Source organism: Oryctolagus cuniculus, chromosome 5 (assembly GCF_964237555.1).
Source record: "Oryctolagus cuniculus chromosome 5, mOryCun1.1, whole genome shotgun sequence".
Classification (NCBI taxonomy): Eukaryota; Metazoa; Chordata; class Mammalia; order Lagomorpha; family Leporidae; genus Oryctolagus; species Oryctolagus cuniculus.
The window spans coordinates 119241100-119260851 of record NC_091436.1 but is presented as its reverse complement, the minus strand read 5'-3'; the positions used below and the strand labels follow the sequence as shown (position 1 = coordinate 119260851).

Sequence of the window (19752 nt, the reverse complement as noted above, 5' to 3'; positions counted from 1 at the left end):
TTCCTTCCAGCAGAGTGAGACAGTGAGAGAGAGAGAGAGACAGAGAGAAAGGTCTTCCTTTTCCATTGGTTCACTCCACAAATGGCCTCTATGGTCAGTGCATTGTGGCTGGTGTGCACTGCACTGATCTGAAGCCAGGAGCCAGATGCTTCCTCCTCCTGGTCTCCCATGCAGGTGCAGGGCCCAAGCACTTGGGCCATCCTCCACTGCCTTCCAGCGCCACAGCAGAGAGCTGGACTGGATGAGGAGCAACTGGGACTGAATCCAACACCCCAACCAGGACTAGAACCCAGTGTACCAGCACCGCAGGCGGAGGATTAGCTTAGTGAGCCATGGCACTGGTGGTGAGGTTGATTTTAAGTTTTGATATGGTAGGTTCAGATGAGCTTTCTTTATAAAACTACTTTCACTTTACTACTAAGATGAAACCCCTCTGAGGATGCTAATCAGTGACCTGTGATTTTGGAAGTCTCCTCTCTGGTAGAAATATAAATTCTATACCGTCCATGCAATTTTGTAGCATGATATTTTCTGTACATACTCCTGGCTTCTCATACATACATGGATCAGTACTCAGGCAAAGACTTGAATAGACCCTGTAGCTTTTGAGATTTGGTCTTTTGGATGCCAGAAATCTAAGAGAATAAATCTGTTGATATAAATTCATCAAATTTATGGTGACTTGTTACAGTAGCCATATGAAACTAATATAAATTTAATAATTTCAGTTCTTACATTTATGACTGTCATCTATTTTAAATTAATTTTCATATATTATGTGAGAAAGGAGTGCAGGTTCCTAAAAACTTGCCATGGGACTCCAAATCCCATTAAGTTGGCATGTACCAGTGTGGGGAGCAACCCGGACTGGACTAAGTTACTGGAATTAAGACTTATTCTATGCATCTGCTCTCCCACAATATGGCGCTGGGAGAGAAGAAAACAGCTTCTACGCAGCTGCCTCTTGCCAACTTGAGTGCTGACCTCCAGGAGCTGATCCTGCTCCTGATTGGAGGAGAGCAGCGTACTCGGCGTGTGGGCAGCCGAGTTGGGATTGGCAGAGGAGGACTATAAAGGAGGAGAGAGACGGCATGCACCAGGAACATCTAAGGGGAACATCTAAGGGGAACACCTGTGCAGCCCCCGAGAGAGCCGGCCGGCGGTGTGCCGCTCCCCTGCGGAAGTGGGGAAAGTGGCCAGGGGGAACCGCCCTTCCACGGAGGTGGAAGGGATAGTAGCCAACCCGGGAAGAACAAGCAGCAAACCCGGGGAGGGCCGAGCAGACAAAAGAACAGTGCAGGGTCCTGTGTCGTTCCTCCACGAAGAGGGGGAGCGACATAATGGTGCCGTGACTCGGATATGAAGCCTAGGCAGGGTTCAGTGTCGTTCCTCCATGAAGAGGGGGAGCGACATAATGGTGCCGTGACTCGGATAGGAAACTTAGGAGGGAAGAAACGGGAAGAAGTGGGAAAATATCGGAGAGAGAGACTAGCAAACAGCCTAGGGAAAAGCCGGACGAAAAAGGTGCCGGAAGAAGCTATTGAAAGCCTAGGCATAGACTCAGATACGGACTACGGGGGGAAGCTGGGAGAAATCTCTAAGGTCGAAAGCGAAAGTGAAAGCTAGAACAAACAGACTCGGATACGGACTGTGGGGAGAAGCCAGGAGAAATGAGGGAGGAATATTGTTGGAAGAAAACTTAGGGAAACATACCGGGTAGAGAAAAATGTTAGGGAAATTGAAGCTGCGGGGGGCAGGCCGAGGCGGAGATGAAAGCCACTTTGGGATTCGTCGAGTTAGCCTGGGAATAAGGGGCGAAAAGTTAAAACCAGAAGCGGAAACGTAAGCCAGGTTGGGATCCGTCTGATTAGCCCGGGGAGCAAAGGACAGGAAGCCAAATCGTGGGGCGGAAACGTGAGCTGGGTTGAATTCGCCAGGTTAGCCCGGGGAACTTGGATTGAATGCTAGTGGCGGAAACGTGAGCTGGGGCTGTGTGACTCATGGAGGCTGCCGTGCGCAGAGAGAGCGTGAGGGGCACAAGTAGATAGGGAACGCTGGGCTAGTGAGAGACCGCGGAGTGTGTGCGCGAAGCCGAGCCACGCAGAGCCGGGAGGCTGCGCAGATGAGAGAGGCGCGGGCTGAAGCGGCTCAGAGCCGGGAAGCCGCCGCGGGGCGGGTGCCGAGAAGCAGCCTCGGGGCGGGCGCCGGGAAGCCGCAGGGATAAGAGAAACAGAAGTTTTAGAAGTAAAATGAGAGAAATAGGAATGCTGGTAGATAGAAGTAAAATAGGAGAAATAGGAATGCCCGGAGATAGAGAAATAGAGAAAGGCCTCCCCACAACACAGCAATGAGAGAGCTTGGATTCGGTCTGCCTGATTAGTAAGGCAGTAAGCACCAGTAGGCAGCTCGACCAGAGTATGAGCTGCAGGTCACCGAAGATAGGCACGAACCAACACCAATAAGTCTCCCCACAAGACGGCAATGAGAAGGCTTGGATTCGGTTTGCCTGATAGGGCTTGTAAGCACCTGCGGGCAGAGCAGAGCATGCACTGCAGGGCACCGAACACAGGCACGCATCAGCGCCTGAAAACCTCCTCACAACATGGCGAAGAGAGGACCCGGATTCGGTTTGCCTGATTGATAGGACTTGTAAGAACCTGCGGGCAACTCTAGCAAGCAGAGCAGAGTGTGTGCCGCGGGACACCGAAGACAGGCGCGTATCAACGCCAAAAAATAAAAAGAAAGGGGGATCTGTGGGGAGCAACCCGGACTGGACTAAGTTACTGGAATTAAGACTTATTCTATGCATCTGCTCTCCCACAATATGGCGCTGGGAGAGAAGAAAACAGCTTCTACGCAGCTGCCTCTTGCCAACTTGAGTGCTGACCTCCAGGAGCTGATCCTGCTCCTGATTGGAGGAGAGCAGCGTACTCGGCGTGTGGGCAGCCGAGTTGGGATTGGCAGAGGAGGACTATAAAGGAGGAGAGAGACGGCATGCACCAGGAACATCTAAGGGGAACATCTAAGGGGAACACCTGTGCAGCCCCCGAGAGAGCCGGCCGGCGGTGTGCCGCTCCCCTGCGGAAGTGGGGAAAGTGGCCAGGGGGAACCGCCCTTCCACGGAGGTGGAAGGGATAGTAGCCAACCCAGGAAGAACCAGCAGCAAACCCGGGGAGGGCCGAGCAGACAAAAGAACAGTGCAGGGTTCAGTGTCGTTCCTCCACGAAGAGGGGGAGCGACATACCAGTGTCATTTTACTAGTTAAAGTGATCAGTTTAAGTTCATAACTGATCATAAAGATAGGAACAAGTGTCAATGGGATCACAAAATAAGACCAAGTGTCTGTTAATAATAGATAGAATTAAAAAGGAGAGAATGATCCAACATGGGAAGCAGGATACACAGCAGACTCATAGAATGACAAATGCCCTAAACAGCACTTTGGCCTTAGAATCAGCCCTTAAAGCATTCGGATCTGGCTAAAAAGCCTTGAGAGCATTTCAAGCATGGAAAGCCAAGATACTGTGGCAAAAAATGACCTAATGGAAGATCTCTGTGAGTGAGATTCCAGCAGAAAGAACAGGCCATCAAAGAAGGAGGTACCTTTTTCTGAAGGGAGGAGAGAACTTCCACTTTGATTATGGCCCTTTCTATATAATGTCAGAGTTTGTGGACTCAAGAGGCTTTCATAGCCTTGGCAGCTCATGACAAGAGCCTCGAGTGATCACTGCCGTCATAAATAGGAGTGTCAGTTGTTACATCAATATCAGGAGTCACTGTGTACTTGCTCTCCGTGTTGGACCTCTGTCTTTAAATGAGTTCTATGGAGAATTAATGGTAAAACTAGTCTTCAAACAGTACTTTATGTTATGTGTCTGTGTTGGTGCGAACTGTTGAAATCTTTACTTTAGTATAGAGTTGGTCTTCTGTATATAAAGATAATTAAAAATGAATCTTAATGAAGAATGGGATGGGAGAGGGAGTAGGAGGTGCGATGCTTTGGGGTGGGAGGGTAGATATGGGGTGAAGAACCACTATAATCCAAAAAATATACCTATGAAATTTATATTTATTAAATAAAAGCTTTCTATAAAAATGCAGCTTTATTCTTTTGCATATGGATAGCCTGTGTTACAACGTCAGTCATGGAAAGGGCTCTATTTCCCCCATTGAATTCTCTGAGCAACATTATTAATAATCCATAGACTATAGATCTAAGAATATGTTTATGAGTTTTGAGTTCTTTTTTATCTATATTTTTAATCTGTGCTAGTATGCTACTGATATAATTTGTAGCTGTTTATTAAGTTTTGAAATTGGGAAGTTTAAACTTTTCAACTTTGTTCTTTTATTTTTTTTTTCAAGATTATTTGGCAATTTTGGACCCCTTGCCTTTCCATAGGAATATTATGAGATTGTCAATGCAAAAAACGTGAAAAGATTTTGTTGTGAATTGTGTTGAATTTCAGATCAATTTGAGAGATAATTCATAGCTAGACAGTTTTACTTCTTCCGTTCCATGTGAATACTCTTTATTTCTTTTCCTTAACTGGTTTCCCTGAGTAGAATCTCTAGTACACAGTTGAATAGAAGGGGTGAGAACACACATTCTTGTCTTCCTCCCAATGTTGGGGGAAAAGCATTCACTTGTTCACCATGAGGTATTATTATGGATTTCTCATAAATGGCCTTTTACATCTTTTATTTTAAATTAATAGACCTGATGTTTTTCAGCAGTTTTGGGTTTTCAGAAAAGTTGAGCAGAAGGTACTGAGGTTTCCTAAACATTCCCCACCTCCTCACAGTTTTCTTTATTATCGTGTTGAATTAGTGTTGTATATTTGTTAATTTCTGTTGTTCCTTTGATGAACCATAAAGATATGATTATTAAAGTCCACAGTTTACATTGATTTATTCTTTGTGTTATGTTATAGGTTTCACAAGCGCATGTCTTACATTTGCCATAACAGCAACAAGCAAATAATTCACTGTACTCCTTGTATTCCAACAATTCATCCCTTACCCTTGCTGAACCCCTAGCAACTATTGATATTTAAAATTTTTGTTTGTTTTTTTCCCCTTTCCAGAATGTCACATAGTTGAAGTCACATCGTATATAGCCTTTTCAGACTAGCTTATTTCATTTAGCAATGTGGATTTAACTTTCCTTCATTACTTTGCTGGATTTCTCATTTCCTTGTTAACTGAATAATATGCCATTGTATGGATATACCATAGTTTGTTTTATTCATTCCCCTTTTGAAGGACTTTTCTGATTGCTTCCAAAGTTTGGCAGTTATAAATAGTGCTGTTTTATACATTGATATACAGTTTTTCCATTGACATAAGTTTTCAACTAATTTGAATAAAAATGTTGAGATATGATTGCTGGATTGTACAGTAGCAGCATACTTCATTTTGTAAGAAACTGATAAATTATAGTACAAAGTGTGCTATTTTGATTTCCTACTAGCCATCAATTTACATTCCTATTGTTCTACCCCTTAGTGGCATTGACATTTTCAGTGTTTTTGGGTTTTAGCCATTTTAAAAGTTACACAGCAGAATCTTTTATTGTTTTAATTTGTAATTCCCTAATAATACATAACATTGAACCTCTCTTTTATATACTCATTGGCCATCTATCTTCTTTGGTGAGATGTCTGCTCCAGAGTTTTGCTAATTTTTAAATTGAGATGTTTGTTTTCTTATTAATGAGTTTCTTATTAATAATTTTAAGAGATTTTGAAAATATTTTAATGTAATGCCTTTGTCAGATACACATTTTACAAATATGTACTCCCAAGCTGTCACTTCTCTTCCCATGCCATTTACTTAGTTTCTCCCCCACTGGGAAATCACTTTATTGCAATGCCACCAGCTGCACAACCTATTCTTTTTTTTTAAGATTTATTTTTTTTATTTGAAAGATAGAGAAGGGGGGGGAGAGAGAGAGAGAGAGAGAAAGTCTTATGTCTGTTGGTTCACTTCCCAAATTACTGCAATAGCCAGAGCTGAGATGACCCAAAGCCAGGAGCTTCTTCTAGGTCTTGCACGTGGGTGCAAGGGCCCAAGTTCTTGGGCCATCTTCTACTGCTTTCCCAGGTCATAGCAGAGAGCTGGATTGTAAGTGGAGCAGCCAGGACTCAAAACAGTGCCCATTTGGGATGCCAGCACTACAGGTGGACACTTAACCCACTATGCCACAGCGCCGGCCCCACAATCTATTCTTGACATTATATTCCTTCTTCCTTTGTGATCCTGTCTTAAGTGGCCCCATGAACACCTTCTTGTCCTCCACAGTCTGGAAGTGCCAATGGTCAAACTTGAAGGTGGTGTTGATATCATAAGGTTATTCTCCAGGGCCCATTGCTTAGTCTGCACCAGCAGGGAGTTGTGGAGGGTATGCACTTGCTTGGTCCCCACTATGCAGCTTTTCAGTATGACAACTTATTGTGTTGCAGTGTCCCCTTTGTAGCCTTTGCCCTGGGTCACTCCAATGAAATTGATCATCTCATCCTGACCAAAGGCTTGGTTCACTGGGATCTACTGCTCCAAGCATTCCTGGGCCTTGTCTAGTTTCTCAGCCACAGTGCTGCTGTTGACCTTGATCTCCATCAGGTGGACCTTCTTCCGTAGATGAAGCAAGTGCATCTGTGTTTGGGCGATGATGTGGATGACCTAGCATTACTTCTTCAAGCTGCTGAAGGCCTTCTCCAGCTGCTGCTTGTTGAAGTTGTCCTGCCTCTTCTGAGGGTACTTGGTGAAAGCCTTCTACATTGACTTAGGCCATTTCTTATAAAAGTGTCTTTTGTACTCATCACTGATATGCTCAGCAAAAATGGTCTTGAAGGTGTGGAGGCCTCAAGGGGTTTCCATGTAGCCCATAATACCTACAGCCACCATGGGCAGTGTCTCCACAATGCTCACAAAATCCACAACTTTCTTATTATTCACCTTGAAGCCCGGCCTATCAACTTCCTGCATGCTGTGAGTTATACCAGCCTTGTAGCCCAGGAAAGCAGTGAGGTGCACAGGCTTGAAGGAGTTATCCTTAGGGAAGCTCTTCACCTTCCGCCGATGCCTGCTGCTGTGCTTCTGAGGCAAGAAGCCCAGGGACCCATGTCTGGGAGCGGAGAACTTCCTGTGAGACATCTCACTGCCAAATCCACAGGTTGAGTGCCATTTACTTTTTACTTAACTTTCAATGCCTTAGTATTCTTGTCTGTAGAAGTACACTGATAGAATCCTACAAGATTATTTTGAAGAGTATATAAATTGGGTTTCAATTCTTTAGAGAAAAACTACTTTGCATATTTTTTAAATAGTAAGATTTTTAATACAGGTTAATTATGTGTTTATGAAGTTATTGAAAGGGCTAGGGAGTACCAGTTCCAGCACTAGGCTGGACCTGCAGGAAAGCCTCTGGGAACAAGATTATTCAATTCAATTCACTTCCAGGAAGGGAGGTCACACTTTGGAAGGTAGGGCTTCAACAGGTTGCCACTAGAGCCAAGTGTCAATAGCTCATTGAAATCTAGCATTCAGGAGCCTATAAGGGCCATCTTCTTCACCACTCCCTCTACTGTATCTATAACTGCATAAAAATTGGGAAACCAAGCCCAGATGGTTCTGTCATACTTTATCAACATCTCTATTTAGAAAATGCACTGGAAGCCCCATGTATATGATATCTATCTTTTTCTACTTTCCAAATTTCAGGGGAGTTCTTCTGTTTGGTAGCACTTCATTTATAAATCCAACTTGCTTTGTTAGTTGCTAAGAAATTATGAGAATATACTTTCAAATATTTATTTAGTTTTGTTTATTTGAAAAGTAGAAAGAGATTTTCCAACTGCTGCTTCATTCCCCAAATGCCTGCAACAATCAAGGCTGGGCCAGGTCAAAGCCAGGAGACTGAAACTCATCCTTGTCTCAACTACCTGAGCCATCACCTGCTGCCTCCCAGTTGTATATCAGCAGGAGGACAAAATCAAGACGACAAGCCCTGACACTGATAAGGGATGCAGGCATTCAGAGGGCCATCTTGACCACAGCACTAAATGCCCACCCCTGAGAATACACTTTTTAACATTCCAGTATTTGGAATCAAGTGAGGAACAGTGAAATGGGAAAAAATGCTGAGTGTGAATATATTTAGCTCTAGAGTTAAATGAAGTAGTAGGTTATCATTGAAGCAGTCAATTAATTTTAATAACTATTAATTTTTAACTAACTTCAGTATCCTAGGAATAGGTCATGAAAGAATTGCCCTACTATCATCTATCAGAAATCTAATATCAGATGCCAGGGCTGTGTCTTTAAGATGCTCCCCCATTCTAGCAAGGGGGTGTATAAAGTCTCTCTTTCTCTCTTTCTTTCTTTTTTTTTTTTTTTAAGGTAGCCCAAGTGCTTGGGCCCTTGCACTCATGTGGGAGACTTGGAAGAAGCTCCTCGGTGAAGTATCTTTTCTAATGTCTCTACTGTGGTATGGAAACACATAGCTATTGTAGAAAGCTATATATTTCCTCCTGATGTTATCATATTTTGCTGACTCATTCAGTTAGGGACAGGTTTGAGTTTGGTTCTTCTAACTCCCTTTTCTTGATATTGAGTTCTAGAATCCTTTTAATTCATGTACTTTTTTTCTTTTTTAATCTTGACTGTAGTTTCAATTTTGGCCTTATTTTGCTTTTCTACTTTTGCTGACTTTTCCAACTGGCATTTTTTTTTTTAATTTTTATTAATATAAAGGGAACAGACTTCATGCATTTCAAAGGTACAATTAGAAGTTTACCATTAGTATTCCTCTTCTTTTTTTAAAGATTTGTTTATGGCCGGTGCTCACTAGGCTAATCCTCTGCCTGCGGTGCTGGCACACCGGGTTCTAGTCCCAGTTGGGGCGCTGGATTCTGTCTCGGTTGCTCCTCTTCCAGTCCAGCTCTCTGCTGTGACCCGGGAGTGCAGTGGAGGATGGCCCAAGTCCTTGGGCCCTACGCCCACATGGGAGACCGGGAGGAAGCACCTGGCTCCTGGCTTTGGATGGGTGCAGCACTCCGGCGCACTGTGGCCGTAGCAGCCACTTGAGGGGTGAACCAATGGAAGGAAGACCTTTCTCTCTCTCTCTCTCACTGTCTAACTCTGCCTGTCAAAAAAATTGTTTATTTATTTGAAAGTCAGAGTTATACAGAGAGAAGAGAGGCAGAGAGAGAGAGAGAGAGAAGTCTTCCATCCGATGGTACACTCCCCAATTGGCCACAACGGCCAGAGCTGCGCTGATTGAAAGCAAGGAGCCAGGAGCTTCTTCCGGGTCTCCCATGCAGGTGCAGGGGCCCAAGCATTTGGGTCATCTTCTGCTTCTTTCGTAGGCCATAGCAGAGAGCTGAATAGGAAAGTGGAGCAGCTGGGTCTTGAACCAGCAACCATATAGCATGCCCGTGCCTCAGGCCAGGGCATTAACCTGTTGTGCCACAGCGCCGGCCCCTACCATTGGTATTCTAATACTGATTCTAACCCTGCCATAGTTTGTATTTTGCTGTAGCACAGCCTGAGACCTTTACTCACCACCAGACATCAAAGAAACACTTGAATCTCATATGCTTCTTTATTTGAATAGGTTTCTTAGATAGATGCAACATGAAAATTTTGAATCCTATTTTAAGATAGCAAATATTTAGTTTGTATTCTATTTTTTCTTCTCTGGTGATTATTAGTCAATGCATATTTCAAAAGATACTCTGACTTTTTTGACTCATTAATATTTGAATAATAAGAATACTTGGAAATGGCCATTTAAAAATATGTAAGCCTCTGGAATGTTCTATTCCCTTAGAACCAGAAGTTCTGAGTAAATTAATTTCTCTCTCCATGTGCAAAATTTAACTTCAAACTTGAAAGTTTGAGTATACAAAGAGTTCTGTATAATTTTGGGAATATTGACAGTTCTCATGTCTAACTTGAAAGACTTTTTTTCCTTTCAGTTACCTATACTTATAAGCTATGAAACAAGTGATGGTTATGGGGAAGTCAATACTCAGAAAACACAAGGATAATGAATTTGAAAAATATCTTATTGTCCTTTCCTGCCCTTTAGATTTACTTCTGGGTCTTGGCCTAATATTTATTTGATACTTGTTTGTTTATATTGGTAGCCTAACTATCAAACTAAAACCACATAGGATTTCTTTGTGAAGAAATTGAAAAAAGATAACAATTTTAGCCATCTTATTCATGTGATTTGATTTGTTGTGTAACATTATGTTTCCACTGTTACAGAGCTGTAGATAATAATACTTCAAAGGAAGGAAGAATGGGAAGAAGAGAGGGAAATCATGAAGGGTTTACTATTCAAAATTCCATATTGTCTATGGTAAAACTTGGTTATTCTTGGTTATGTCTGAAATAAACAATAAACTTACGTTGTTTTAGGAATGGCAGACGGTTTTGATATATGGACTGCTATGCTACAGTTCTTTACGAATTTTGCAAGTGAAGCTTTTTTTTTTTTGAGAAAATACACCAATTATCATATTTAAAAAAAAATTTGTTCTATTTGAAGGGCAAGGACACAGTCAAACAGAGTTCTTCCTTCTCTGGTTCACTCTCCAAATGCTTCCAAGAGCCAGGGCTGGACCAAGTTGAATCTGGGAGTCAGGAACTCAGTCCGGGTCTCTTACATGGATGGCAGGAACCCAACAACTTGAATCCTCACCTGTTATCTTATAGGGCATACATTAGCAGGAAGCTGGATAAGTGGTGGAACCCAGACGTGAATTAGGCTCTCTGATTTGTGATGTGAACATCCCAAGCAGTGTCTTAACTGCTGCACCAGACATTCACCCTCAAATGTCTTCTCCATACCTTGTCCAGGGCTTCACTGGAGTTGGGAAAGGGCAAAAGGTTTTTATGCGCAAGAAGAGCTTTTGAGGCATAAAAAGTAGAGTGTTTTCCTTTTAAATCTATCATTCTATTTTTATCTGAAATTTGAAAAGAAAGGATAAATATATAACCATCCTGTTTTTCTCTGTCATTTTATCACTTCGGAAAAAATATTTTATGTCTAAGGCCTTTAAGTTTCTTAAAATTTAAGATGTAAGGATCAGATGAAGTCTTTAGGATTAATTTTGATACACATGTATGTGAGGAACATCTTGGGACTTTCAGACTATAATTGTGTATCTTGAGCTCTAACGGCTACTAGGAATACACAGTAGTGGCCGGAGGAGACAGAGTTAATTCAGATAAGCTTGTATGCTAGGTGCTCTGATAAAGGGATACCAATAAACTAGAGGATGGAAAGAGAAGGTTTTATTGAGCAGGTAGCTACTGTTTCAGAGGGCAAAAGAACCTAATCAAGTGGAACAGTTGGGGAGAGCTAGGGGAAGGGAAAGAGTATTGCAGATCATTGCTAACGGAAGCCCCATTTCTCTTTTCTTCTTGGTATATTACATTTCTTGGTATATTTCTTGGTATATACATTGGTATATTACATTTCTTGCCTGATTGTGGTTTCATGGGGCCATGTGATTATATTCTTGCTCATGGGCTGTGAACAGTGATTTACACTACTTTCAGGCTTTACTGATAAGTAAATCTCCTGTGTGATTTCCTATGCATTCTCTCTTACCCTCTTTCTCTTCCTTGTCTGGTGGTAAAGGAAAGTTGGCAAAGACAAGGAATTGAAGGCCTACAACATAGGGTCAGGAAGTTATGACCTGGTGAATACACTAGCAGGTTAATAACCAATGTATAAGGCCAGTGGATTAAGCAGGGGAAATGGGAAGATGGGTATGAACAAAGAGTGCATGCTAAGAGGTCTGGCTAGGTGGTGAACTACCAGGTGAAAAAGGCTCAGCGGGTAAGCCCAGGTAAATATGGCCATGAGAGCAGGACTTGGGGCGGGGGGCAGTGTCAGGGAACATGACTATATGTGCAGGGAGAAGACAGCAAGGCCAGAAGAACAAAGCTAGGGGGTGGGCTGGATGCAGATGATCCAAATACAATTTTAAAGCCTCAGATGAGTGGCTCCTCTCCTTAGACTCAATGTAACTCTGGCATGTAGCCAGTGTTTAAGGTTATGCTCTAGAGCACTCTTCTTCAGAGCATTCTTAGAGAATTAAGACTTATAAAAATATTTTAGTGACTGGTTTTTCAGTTCTTACAAGGATCATATTTAGCTAGCATCGTTATGCATTTCTTGGAGATGGTTAATTCCTCACATACATTAGATGCCTATGGATATTATAGATTGTCTCATGGAACCCTCATGAAGAAGGGCTACCCTTGAAGCTACCAGACCTACTGGATGGAAGGGACTTGGGTTTCTTAGTTGCTACTGAGTGGAGCAGGAATCACTGTTGGATTAAATTGGTCTGTGACTTGAGTGATAAATAACCCTTAATGTGTTGTGATTAAAATGTTCAAGTTACTTGTTACATCAGACAGCAACCTTTACTAATACAAGTAGCATGTGCAAATATATGGTGCTTACAGCAAGCATAGGGAATCCAGGGAAGCACGTAATTTATTCCAATTGAAATAATAATGACATTTTTATTTGGGATTGGGTATAGTGGATGTAGAAGGAGGTATGGTTAATGTTGTGTCAGGACTTTCAAGAAATGTGCCTTTATCAAAAGCCATGTGTGATTTTTTAGGCTCCCTCTGTTTTACTCAGAAAGTAACAGGATTTTGTTTATTCCAAAATTTTTCTTTGGACAAATAATTTAACTATTTCCAAACTTTGAATGTTGTGTCCATGTAAGTCTTCCACAGTCAAAGTGAAAATGATATCCCAATTGATTCTAAAACCTGAAAAGGGTGAAACCATTCCAACATTTGGTTTGTAATAAAGAGAGCAGGATAAATGAAACTGGCCAATTGTCCTTCTCACCTCCCCGGAAATACGTTATATTTGCCACTCATTTCAAATCACTGTTAGCTCTGGAGATATTAAAAAAAGAAAGTCAAAAAGCCACTGCTTAAACAAACATGTTTTATATTGTATTCTCTATGCTGTTACACAATTAATGCATCAGCTTACTGAACCAAGCAGAGCAAGAAAACAATACAATTAGGAATAGTAAGCCTAGGGCAACAACAGCTACTCATGCTCTATGGAGATACCTCAGTGCTGGATTCTGATGTGGAATCCTGAGTAAGCACCATCCTCTGGATTTTCATTCAGTTAGGAATATTAGTGCAAAGTCCAGAGGGACTGCTAACCTTCACCTTCACCTCGGAGAAGCAGTGATACTTGAATAGAACCTCTTGTGTCTGATTTTGCTTGGCTTTTGTTTTTAGTGGTCGATTTACTTTTGATGTCTGAAAAGCAGGGATGACTATATAACTCTACAGACCTGCACACACAGCACGATTTCTTAAGGTTATATTATTTTATTGGGCTAAAAGATAGGAAATAAAACACACTGGGAAATGTTAGAGTATTTTAGTTTCAGAAGCCTAAAGATTGTCCAAAAAACACAAAAAATCCTGAGAAATTAGGAACCAGGTTTTCCTGCATGTTTTGTTTTACAATCTTTATGAGAAACTTCAATGTATAATCATTTTGAGGATTACTTAGATCTTTAAGAAGAAGGAGGAGCCGATTGCATTCAACACTGTCTAATCCACAGGTCATTCATTGTGCTAATTAGATCTCCCTACTTTGAGAAAGCTCATTTTCCTTCTTTCTTGCTGCTCATGAATTTTGTCACTGATGATTCCTCTTCTGTAGGAGTCTCCTTCGAACAGAATCATAGATGCATCCTTCCTCTACAATAGCATGGATGGTGAGATCACCAGTTGCCACATATAGCTACATTGTGTTCATGTTGTCTTGTCAAGAATCCCTATGTGATGGGATCCTTGTGCCATGGAGAAGTTGCTGAACATCTCCATGTCTCTGGCATCCAAATGGAATTCTGGTGCTACAAGTGATGGCTTAACCTGCTATGCCACAGTGCTGGCCCCCAAAACTTTCTTTATTGGGGCTTTTTGATGCAATCAATAGATGCAGTAAACGTAAGAAGTATGAGGCTGTTGGCATAACATGATATTCTTTTTTTTTAAATAAGGGAGAACATCCTAAAATAAAGATAAAAATATAGTAGATACATAAAACAATAACAGTTTATTATCAAGAATGTACACTGTACATAATTGTATGTATTATATTTTAGCAAACTGGTAACAATAGTAGGTTTGCTTATTTCAGCACCCCCACAAATATGTGACTAATGCATTGAGTTGTGACTTTGTGACACCATGACTGTCACTAAACAGGTGACAGGAATTTTTCAGCTCCATTGTAGTAAATCTGTGGGACCACTGAAATATATATGGTCAATCATTTACCAAAATGCCAGTATGTGGAACATGACTGTTCTTTTTTTTCTTTGAAGTTCTATTTTTTATTTATTTGAAAGACAGCTACAGAGTAGAGAGAGAGGTAGGGAGAGAGAGAGAGAGAGAGAGAGAGAGAGAGAGAAAGAGAGAGAAACAGAGAGAGAGAGGTCCTCTACCTCTCTACCAGCTGGTTCAATCCCCAAATGACCACAACAGCCGAGGCTGTACCAGGCTGAAGCCAGGAGTCTGGAGATTCTTCTGGGTCTTCCAAGTGCTTGGCAGGGGCCCAAGTACCTGGGTTCTCCTCCACTGCCTTCCCAGGTGAACCAGCAGGGAGCTAGATCCGAGGTGGAGCAGCTGGATCTCAAACCAGTGCCCTCATGGGATGCTGGCATTGCAGATGGAAGCGCAACTTGATATACCACAATGGGGGCCACAACATGACTATTCTTGTCTCTCCTCAAGGGAAATGTGTGATTCTTAATTTCTCAAGCAGTCATTCTAAAAAGCTCAGTAATTTGAAAAAGCATTGTAAGCTGGGATTCCAGGGAAGTTCTCCCCTAAAAATGTTCATTTTGTCTGCGGAATGATCTCTATCATAAAAGTAAAATTTCTCTCAAGACTCTGTAGAAAAGGAAGAAATGTTCCAAGATTAACATCATCTCCAAGCAGAAGGTCTAGCAAGGAAAAATATATAACATAGTGAAGTGATTACAAGTATGGATTTTGTAGCCAAATGGTCTAGATTCAAAGCTCAGTTCTGTCACTGAAAAGCCATGTGTGCTTTGGCAAGTTTTTTTTTTTTCAAATGTTTGCTATCTCAGGTTTTTAATCTGTCATTTGTAAATAATAGTAGAATCTTTCTTTTGGAGATGTCATAATTCATTAAAGTGCAGTATTTTTAAAAAGATTTTTTTAATTTGACATACAGAAAGAGAGCGAGGGAGAGAGAGAGATTGATCTTCCATCTGCTGGTTTACTTCCCAAATGGCTACAACAGCTGGGGCTGGGCCAGGGCAAAGCCAGGGTCCTGGAACCCCATTTGGATCTCCCATGTAGGTGGCAAGGGCCCAAGCATTTGGGCCATTTCCGCAGTATTCCCAGCCACATTAGCAGAAAGCTAGATGGGAAGTAGAACAGCTGGGACTCAAATCTGCTGTGCCACAATGCTAGCCCCAACAAAGACTACTTACATTTAGAACCCTTTCCTTATTTTATTCTGGCATATTCTATGTGTTTTAGGTCAATCATGATAATCAGTTTCCTGGATTATGAACAGATTTTCTTTTTGCATGTTTGCTACCTTCTCAATAATTCTGAATTTTTAGGACCATCTATAAAAATCTATTGTATTTACCACAGAATGGCTCCCTTTTCATATTAAATGGATCTATGTCACTTACGATTCTCTTAAGAAAAGAAAATGCTTGTGCAAGAACTTTTGGTCTCTGCATGGACACTTTTAAAATGTTTGACCAGTAGCATTTTCAGAGATCTTGTGGGTCAGAAGAAATGTAAGGCTGGATCTGGGAGAGAAAAATAGAGAGTATGGTACATTAATGTGGTTCCAGTCTTTCAAACACCTATATATGTTGACAGTATACCAGTGCCTTACTAGGAATATAGTTAGACAAGATAAGAGTCGGAGAACTCAAGGGGCTTCCATAGCCTTGGAAACTCATGACTGGTGCATAGGGAGATTACTGATGCCATAAACAGGAGTGTCAATTTGTAAAGTCAACAACAGGAGTCACTGTGCACTTACTCCTCATGTAGGATCTCTGTCCTTAATGTGCTGTACACTGAGGCTTAATGCTATAACGAGTACTCAAACAGTATATTTCACTTTGTGTTTCTATGGGGGTGCAAACGATTGAAATCTTTACTTAATGTACACTAAACTGATCTTCTGTAAAAAAAAAAAAAAGAAATTATCAATTCCCAACTTGACTCTCACTGGGATTAAACATGACAATAGGTCTGATCTGATTTCATCATCATTTAAAAAAAATCATCTATTATTTCTCACTTTATGTTTCTGTGTGGGAGCAAACTGTTGAAATCCTTACTTAAGGTATACTAAGCTGATCTTCTGTATATTAAGATAATCGAAAATGAATCTTGATGTGAATGGAAGGGGAGAGGGAGTGGGAAAGGGGAGGGTTGTGGGTGGGAGGGACGGTATCGGGGGGGAAGCCATTGTAACCCATGAGTCGTACTTTGGAAATTTATATTCATTAAATAAAAGATAAAAAAAAAAAGGAATATAGTTAGAATTCTCAGAAAATAAATTCTGCTACTTTTTCTGATCAGCTCAGTCTCCATGCCTTCAGGTTGCACTGTACCTCATCACACTGGACAGATGAATGTCTTTCAGCTTTTCTGTTGTGGACATTCTCAATATATGTTTAATTTTCAATGATACAATGGTTGGGGAGTTACAGTGATATTCTTTGTCTGACAGTCATGTAAATAAAATCACAACATTGTATGTGGCATGTTGCAAATGGGCTTTGTGTTTGTTGTTAGGTTGGTTCAAAGCATTTTTGTTTATTGTATTATTGGCTTAAAAAAGTGAGGTTTGAAACAAGATGATCCTTTCCAGAAACATGATTCTGTGAAGCTTAAAATGAATTCTTTAGTACCATTTAAACTTGTCACATGAAACTATTTCATGCTATCTATCATATTGTAGATATATATATTCTTAATAACCAAAGACACATGAACTCAGGAAGAGATTCGTAAGGTCTATTTTATCTTTTAACTCAAACGAGAAACACTGAATTCTCAAGCATGAAATTGCCATCTGTGCTTCCTTTCCCCGCCCCACACATTTTTAATAATTTTTTTTTTTTAGCAGAGCAGGTGAAATCAGAAATTTGTTTTAGAAAGAATGATGTCATTATAGAACTAAATGTATGTGTTCATGAAACTATTAAGGGCAACAGCCAGCTCGTGAATATAAAAAGATGAATTATACGGCAAAAGGAAGACCTTTCTCTCTGTCTCTCTCTCTCACACTATCCACTCTGCCTGTCAAAAAAAAAAAAAAAAGATGAATTATGTGAACTCTTCTTTTTCCTTTGCTCCCCTGGACTCTAGCCTCATGCTAATAGCAACTGTTACTGGCTTTATAAGCATTTGGTGTGTTCTAGGCACAACCCCAAATGCTGTACATTCACTATTTCTCTTTTAGGTCTTTTTAGAACCTCTTTAGATAGGAGGAATAGTTATTCTCCCTTTATAGTTATTATTATTCTCTATAGTTAAGGGCACTGGAACATGGAGAGTTAAGTGAATTCCCAAATACTATGTGGCTAGTCCTGTTGTTGAGTGTCTGTCTCACTTCATTTGACTACTCTTTAGCCCCAGAGTGTTTGTTGCCCTTTCCCATTCTCACTCCCTTGTTTGTGGTGTTCTCACTCCCTTTACTGCTCTTCCTCCACCTCTGCCTGTTAAAAGCCAGCACAGCCTGCAAAACTCAACTGAAAGTTATCTCTTCTCTGTAAACTTGTATTGGCCTTGTCAGAATTAGACATTCCTGGTTGGCGCCGCAGCTCACTAATCTAATCCTCTGCCTGCAGTGCTGGTATGTCGGGTTCTAGTCCCAGTTGGGGCGCTGGATTCTGTCCCAGTTGCTCCTCTTCCAGTCCAGCTCTCCGCTGTGGCCCAGGAAGGCAGTGGAGGATGGCCCAAGTGGTTGGGCCCTGCACCTGCATGGGAGTCCAGGAGGAAGCACCTGGCTCCTGGCTTCAGATTGGCGCAGCGCCATTTGTGGGGTGAACCAATGGCAAAGGAAGACCTTTCTCCCTGTCTCTTTCTCTAACTTTGCCTGTCAAAAAAAAAAAAAAAAAAAAAAAAAAAAAAAAAAAAAAAAGACATTCCCTCTCCAGTGCTCCCTCAAAAAAAAAAGCTTATGTGTATTTTAAGTTTAACTGTATTAATATCTCAATAGTGTTAAAAATCAAATCTTGTAGCATAATTATTAGTGTACATGTCTGCCCTCCCCACTTGGATGCAAAGTACCTGAAGAAAAGAACCGACTATACTTTCTGCAAGTTTCTTGAGGATAAATTTCATACCTTACTCATTTGCGATTACTTGCGTTCATTTATATCTCACCTTGTTTTAGAGAGGATTCAAGAATATAGAAAATGTAATCAGGCTAGGAAAGAAAACAACGGCAAGGATGTAAAACCAGACAAGGGGTTTAACAATGCTTGCCATATGCTCTACATATGAATTTATTTTGGAAATATGCATCCTAACAGCTTTCTCTCTCTCTCTCTCTCCCCTTCTCCTTCTCTCCCTTCCTCTCCCCTCCTCCTCCCTCTCCCTCTTTCTCTTCTCCCTCTCATATTCTTAATGCCAAATGCAGGATCTGGGATATAGGAGAGTCAATAAATACTTGTTTAATTGAATACCTGCATGCCAGATGTGGGAAGACAGTGAGAAAAGAACAGGGCTTTATTTTAGACTATTCTTTAAAAAAAAAATACAGCCTTTTTGAGGTCTAATTGCCATACACTTTGTGAGCTGCACATATTTAATGTGCAATTCGGCACATACAGACTCTTGTGAAACCATCACCATGATCAATAACAAATAGGAGAGTTCTATTTTCTCTACTTCTTTTCCAAAACTTAGTATGGCCAATTATTAAAATTTTGGCCACTCTAACAGATATCGCTGTCATGTATTTCCCCAAAGACCAAGGCTATTAAACATCTTTTTCTATGCTTATTTGCTGTCATATCTTTTTTGGTAAGATGTCTATACATATATTTTATCCATCATTTCCATAATATATTTGGATTTTCCCCCCGCCACTGTTTTGAGAGTTCTTTTTACATTCTGGATATAAGTCTTTTAATGAATATGTGACATGCAAATATTTTATAGCAGCATTTTCGTCCTATCAACAGTGCCTTTTTAAGACACTATTGAAAAAGATTTTAATTTTCATGAAGTTGAATTTATCCATTTTTTCTTTTATGAATTATACTTTTGGTGTTGTAGCTGAAATTTTTGCTAAAACAAATTTTATAAGCATTTTGGTTTTTCATCTGTGTTATTTTTAGAAGTATTATAAGGTTTTGCATTTAGGTTGATGTTCCATTTTGAAGTAATTTTAGAATATGATGTAAATTTATTTCCTCCCCCACTCTTTTTAGAAATACAGATGTCTAATTGTTGCAGTATTTTTTTAAAAAAGAAATTTATTTATTTATATGAAAGGCAGTGTGACAGGGAAAGACAGAGCAAAAGAGAGAACTTCCTTTCACTGGTTGACTTCCCAAATGGCTGCAAGAGCAGGGGATAGGCCAAGCCAAACTCTGGGCACTCCATCTGGGTCTCCCATGCTGGTGCAGGAACTCACATCCTTGAGCCATCATCCACTGC

At 40.9% G+C, this 19752-nt stretch overlaps 1 pseudogene; it reads right to left on the bottom strand.

Annotated features, from left to right (window-relative positions):
* Positions 1-6450: 6450 nt before the first annotated feature.
* Positions 6451-7155, bottom strand: LOC100351161 (large ribosomal subunit protein uL3-like; annotated as a pseudogene).
* Positions 7156-19752: the final 12597 nt, after the last annotated feature.